The 6000-nt window shown below is 50.2% G+C and overlaps 1 protein-coding gene and 1 pseudogene across 3 annotated transcripts in view; one reads left to right on the top strand and one right to left on the bottom strand.

Moving 5' to 3' along the window:
* golt1a (golgi transport 1A) overlaps window positions 1-6000 on the top strand; it is a 37501-nt gene that overhangs the window by 14186 nt on the left and 17315 nt on the right. The window contains exon 1 of one of the 3 annotated variants that reach the window (XM_042407696.1): window positions 5513-5570. The exons of the other annotated variants lie outside the window; for them this stretch is intronic. The gene's annotated coding sequence lies outside the window, so the exon portion shown is untranslated. Of the gene's footprint in view, window positions 1-5512; window positions 5571-6000 lie in introns of those variants that run through there. 3 annotated transcript variants of the gene reach the window in all.
* LOC121894830 lies at window positions 2727-4608 on the bottom strand (annotated as a pseudogene).

The following is a 6000-nucleotide window of genomic DNA, read 5'->3' as shown; positions in this document are numbered from 1 at the left end:
GCAGTCTCCAGTGCCTCAGGTATAGACAGCTTGTTGTACTTCCTGGGTATCCCTTTCGTCCCCACACCTTTCTGTAGCTCTGAGAGTTGACTAACTTCTCTCTGCGTTGCCTCCAGCCTCCTTCTCCATGGAGGGTAATGTTCTTTGTGGCTCATGGTGTTCATCTTGTAGCCAAGCATCTCTAGGATCACTGTTGCTGTGGTGTATATCAGCTGATTGGTCTCAGTTATGGTCCTGGTAGGGATAGTACATAGTGCTGCATTCACATCCTCTAGCAGACTTTCAGAGGGTACTTTGTCACTTAGCCTTGGTAATCGGCTACGGGGGTGCTGGGTGTCCAGCTTAGTTATGATAGTCATTCTTAGGTCAGTTGCCCTTGTGTTAAGGTCGTAAGGGCTTGTTGGGGCTTGGTACCCAATCTCGGAGTGTGGGGAGGATGATGATATCTCCCCTCTGACCTGTCGTCCTGGCTCCCCCTTGCCGTAGCATGTTCGTTGTACCTCATCAATCTCTAGTTGTGATAACAGCTGCCATTTGCGGATGTTGGAACACTGGGCTAGTAGTTGTTTCTTTGTAAGCTTAGATGTTGGGTTTCGAAGCATCCATATATCCCACAACCTCTGCATGTAGCCCCTCTCATTGGGGTTACTTGTATAGTAGCATTCCAACAGATCCCTATTCTCTGCTCCATCTATGTCTTGTTCCAGTAGCCCATTTCTCATCAGGGTGTCCTGGTTCCCCAACACCTGACGCGGACCTTGTTGACCCGGGCGACGTCCGAGCCAGTATGACTCTCGAATTTGTGGTTATTTATATATATATATATATATATATATATATATATATATTTTAGTATTTTTGTATCTTTTCTTTCATATATTTCATACAGTTAGTGCCAATGTTTGACTGAACTTGTGGAGGATGTTCAGACCCTCTCTGGAGGGAGACAGGAGAACCAGGTCATCAGAAATTTAACTTTTTTGTCCTGCAGAGTCATACCAGGAGCTGTGGATTTTTGTAGTTGTTCTGCCAATGTATATATATATATATATATATGTGTGTGTGTGTACATATATATATATGTTGAAAAGGGCTTGGTTCCTCAGCTCGGATGCTGACAGGGCCACCTCGTGCTCTTTCACGGCAAGCTGTGGTGGAGATAACAGCAGAGTCGACTCAGTTGAAGAAGAGTGGGGCAGAGAAGTTATCCGGGTGTACGTGAAGAAATCCTTTTCTTCCTTCTGCAGACAGTGAGAACGCTGGGTCACAGCAGCAGTGGTCTGCTCTCGGATCCAGTGATTGTGTTTGGTTGAACACGGGGAGAAGTCTCAGCTTGTCCAGTGAGAGGAGAAACTTCCAGTCGGTGGGGAAAAAGACACGTGTCGTGGAAAATCCTCAGATGGGCCAGTAACTCTTCAGATTACTCACGACTCAACACAAATCTCAAAAATTCATAAGAAAGAGAGAGACTCAAAAATACACTGGAAGCTGGTAGAGTTCAATGTAAATAGGTTTACTGTGCATATAAAAAGATACAGAGCAAACCAAGGCCTTTTGTCCTGGGACAAAGAAAAAATCTGATGCAAAATCATAAAACCTCATATTATATACTTTTCATAAAGTATATTCACTAACCAAGACCACTCCTTCTAGAATATGGATTTAATGGTTTATTGGAAGGGTGATGGAAGAGCAGGGTGAAAAGGAGGAAGGATAGTTAGAGGGATGATTGGAGAGGGAAGGATGGATGGGGGAAGGGAGAGGGTCAGGGGTGTGAGGATGCGGGGGTGAGTGTTGAGGTCGTGGGATGCGGGATGAGGGGGTAAGGGTCGAGGGGATGAGGGTCGAGGGATGGGGAGAAAGAAGAGCAGGCGGGAAAGAGGGGAAGGAGGGAATGGATAGGAGAGTGATAGATGTAAAGAGGAGAGGCGTCGACGTCAGGGAGATAAGCGGGAACAAGGGGGTTGAGACTCAGGGTGGGGGTGCTGTCTCGATGATCTGGCATCTGTACGAAGCCCCCAAAGAGACTTCAACCAGAGAGGCGAGAATAAGATTTCTTTATGTTATCCAGGTCGTGATGGATGTAAGTATGATAGGCGGGAGACGACCAACGGCCGAGGATTTTGATGATGTTGTCGGGAATATCTTGTCTAGAGGCGGTAGAAGCGGCTTCAATACGGAATGAGTGTCCTGAGAACTGGTCAGGGGATATGCTGGATCTGGCAAGTACTGAGCGCAAGTGGTGATGGAACCAAAAACGTGTTGCTACCCTTCCCGTTTGCATGATGAACAGAGGGTCTTGAGGGGAAGCTCGGTTGCCTAGTCTTGTATTGATGTACTTGTGGATGGGTTCGTAAGGACTTATGTATGAATCTAGGCAGAAAGGTAGATGGGTTGAGGTTGACCCGACTGGTTGGTCTTGCTGCGTTTGAAGTGGTAGATGAGTGTGTCTGAAGAGTGGAAAGAGATGTCGGACAATGTGGCGTGTAGTGAAGCCAAAAAAGGCTAGTAAAAACATGGACTCCAGGGCTCTGTCTATGTGGGGAGACAAGTAGCCTGTGCGGAGTGTGTGAATGCATCGGGCCAGAAGGTCTGACGTAAGGGGTGAACGTTTTGGTGTGGGGTGCGGCTCCGCCTTGCGGAAACCTTTAATTAATATATTAATATGAGATTGGGACAAGGCCGGGCATGGCACTCCAGAAATCAATTTAACGACGAAATTGATTCCACTGAGGGAAGTCTGTATGGTGGAAGACTTGATCTTGAGTTGAGTGTGGGAGAATGTAATGAAGCAGGAGAGGGTAAGAATGTCCAGTGAAGGGAATGGGAGTCCGTGGGAGACGTGAAAGGCTTTAAAGGAATTCCAGCCGGTGAGGTATGAAGATAGTGTTCGAGGGGTGACGCTGTTGATGATGTTGTCCCGGGAAATGGTGACCAGTTGTTCCAGTTGCGGGTTCAGTTGTAGATTGTGGCTGAAAACGGAGGGACTGGAGTCGGAAGAGGGTTGGAGGCTGGAGCTAGTTGTCTGAATTTCTGAAACAGGAAATGAGAGAGTGAATCAGTGATAGCGTTTTTGTGACCTGGGATGTGGAGTGCTCGGATGATGAACTGGATGTGCTCGAATGTGAGCTTGCGCATGAACTGCATGATGTCTAGATTGTGTGACTGGCCTTTGTTGAGGATGTCGACGACGGCGCTGTTGTCAGAGTGGATGGCGATGGTCTTTTTGGACCATTCGTGCCCCCAAAGAATGGCAGCGATGATTATCGGGTACATTTCCGAAATGGTGGAGGAAGGGGCCAGGGAAGAGAAGTCAGGTGGCCATTTGGCTGAGAACCATCTCCCGCCGTAGTAATCGCCAAAGCCGACTGAGGGGGCGGCGTCGGTGTATAGCTGGATGTCATTAGCGTCTGTGACGTGGTTGTCGTAAAAGAAGGAGATGCCGTTCCAGGAAGAGAGGAACTGGTGCCACATTTTTAGTTCCATCTTGCATGCGCGGTCTAGCGTGACGTGGTCGTGGATGGATTGGACGGCGGTGGCTATGGAGAGAAGGTGTGACAAGAAAGATTGGCCCTGAGGGATGATGCGGGTGGCGTAGTTGAAATGGCCCAGCAGTGAGAGTAATTGACGTTTGGTGCATGTGTTGGCCATGAGAAAGTTTTGAATGAGTAGAGAAATGCGGTGGAGTTTCTCAGTAGGCAGAGATGCTTGGAGTGCAATGGAGTTGAGGGTGATGCTGAGGAATTCCAGGGATGTGCTTGGGCCTTCTGTTTTCTCTGGAGACAGGGGAACACCAAGATCGGTGAATGCGGAAGTCATTGTAGTGAGACCGTGTGACGGAGGCGAAGACGGTGGCGTGACTGTGAGGAAGTCATCAAGTAGATGGATGACGTACGGGAGTTTATAATTATTGGAAAGAATCCAGCAGAGGGCTTTGGACAATGAGTCGAAGATTTTTGGGCTGCTCTTGCAGCCGAAGGTTAGACGCACGGCAAAACGGTACGTGCCCTTCCAGGAGACTCCGAAGAGGTGCCAGTAGTTGGGGTGGATGGGGAGGACTTTGAAAGCACTTGTGATGTCTGCCTTGAACAACCATGCTCCTTGGCCCGCGAGGTGGATGAGGGAAATGGTGTGGTCTATGGTGGCATACTGCATGGAAAAGTCCAGGCTGGGAATCAGGCTGTTAATGCTTGGAACAGTGGAAAGTTGGGGGACGAGAGGTCGATGATGAGCCTCTTTTTCCCGGAGTACTTCCTGGTTGCCACTCCGATTGGGCTGACTACAGCTGTTGCTTTGTTGGGTTGTGTGGGCATGTGGCTCTGGCGTGGGTTCCTCCGCAGAATTAACAAGTGTGGAGGAATTTGCAGCTGGAGGAGCTGCAACCGAGGTCGTTGAAGTTATTGCAGATCATCCGTCCTCCCTGGTAGAGGACAGGTCTCCCTCTCCTGTCCGTGCCTTTGGGGAGGGGGCCAAGGATGGACGGCTGATCTATGGCAGGTTTGGGGGTGATGGATGGTGGGGGAGCCACCAATGGCAAGCTGTATGGCATGGCTGGGCTTCGCTTGTCTGTTACCGAGGCGCAGGGCAGGGGGGCGGAGAGGGTGCATGCTGCAGTGGGATGGGAAGGGGCGCCACACATTTCGCAGTGCAGAGAAGCGCGAGCTGCGAAAACTCAGCAGTAGAGAAAGGGAGGGTGAAAAGAAGAAAGAGGGGGAAAAGGTCGGGTATAACTTGTGGAGCTGCTGGGGCCCGCTGTTGTTGGTGCTGTCTGAGCGGCTGCTGTGGTTGGTGCAGGTGGGAGAGCAGCTGAGGTGGCCGGGAGGGAAGGGGCAGCAGAGACAGGAGCCAGAGAGGAGGAGGGGATGCTGGGGTGGTGGGATGTATATGCATGGGATGTAAGTGCCGCTGAATAGAAAGTAGGAGGAAGAAATGGCTGTGGAGCACAGAGAGCCTGCATAGGATTAGAAGCAGCCTGTACTGGAGAGGCTGAGGTGGCTGAGGATGAAGGTGTGCGTCTGGCGGAGTGACGTGCCGTGACTTCATGGAGGTCGTTGCGCGTGCGACGCTGGGAACCCAGAGAATCGTGGGGAGATAAACGGGAGAGAGTGTTGTCCTGCAGGGAGTTTGTGTATAATTGAAACAGTCTTGCCTTGTTGTCGGTGCGGTGGAAGGGGATGTTATTTTGGCTGAGGAAATGCTTTAAGCGAGCGACGGTCCACTCGGACATGTTTGGGGCTGAGGAGTGGTCAGTAGGCTGGTGGCGAGGAGAGCGCTGCGCGCGGTGGCTGCTCCTCTTGGGCGGGCTCCGGGATCTCGAGCGAGGCTGGAGTGAGCGTCGGGAATGAGTGACTTCCTTCGGACGCCGAGTACGGGACCTTCCCTTGGAGCCGCTGGGGAGCGAGTGGCTCGATGATCGACGGATCGACGGAGGATGGGGGCCGAGGGGCCGGGATGAGGGTAACTGAGGAGCGCAGGCAAGGCTGCCGGAAAGATCGGACGCCGGGGGATGTCTCCGAGACATCGAACAAGTCCTCGTCCGAAGCATTGAGGAGCAGTTCGAGGTCCATGATGTAAGTAAGAAAAGTTTAAGTTTAGATGCTGGTGTGTCACAGGGTGCTTGCAAGCTGAGACAAAGAGGAGAGGAGCGGATGTGGTGTGTCTAAATACCCTGTGGTACGGAAATGGGATGTATACAAGGTGTGGTCTTTGGTTCCCAAACTTTGTTTATAAGTCTATAAACTTCATTTGTGGAGCTTAGTTTCTAGTCTACGCCTCATTTTTAATTAAATTCAACCATCTGGTCATTATTTCTGGGGTTCATAAGTGAGCTTAACACTGGTGATAATACAAGTGTGACTTATCTTAAAAATGACTGCCTCAGCATCTTCCACCTTTTTCTCACACTAAAAATGGACCTGGCGGCCTTTAATCATTCACACAGAAAACCAAATTGCTATATCACAGATTAGCCTTCTTGCTAACTCCCTGGGAACTGTCTCT

This window comes from Thunnus maccoyii, chromosome 3 (assembly GCF_910596095.1).
Source record: "Thunnus maccoyii chromosome 3, fThuMac1.1, whole genome shotgun sequence".
Taxonomy (NCBI): domain Eukaryota; kingdom Metazoa; phylum Chordata; class Actinopteri; order Scombriformes; family Scombridae; genus Thunnus; species Thunnus maccoyii.
Note: the sequence above shows the minus strand (reverse complement) of the source record. Positions and strands in the feature narration are given on the sequence as shown.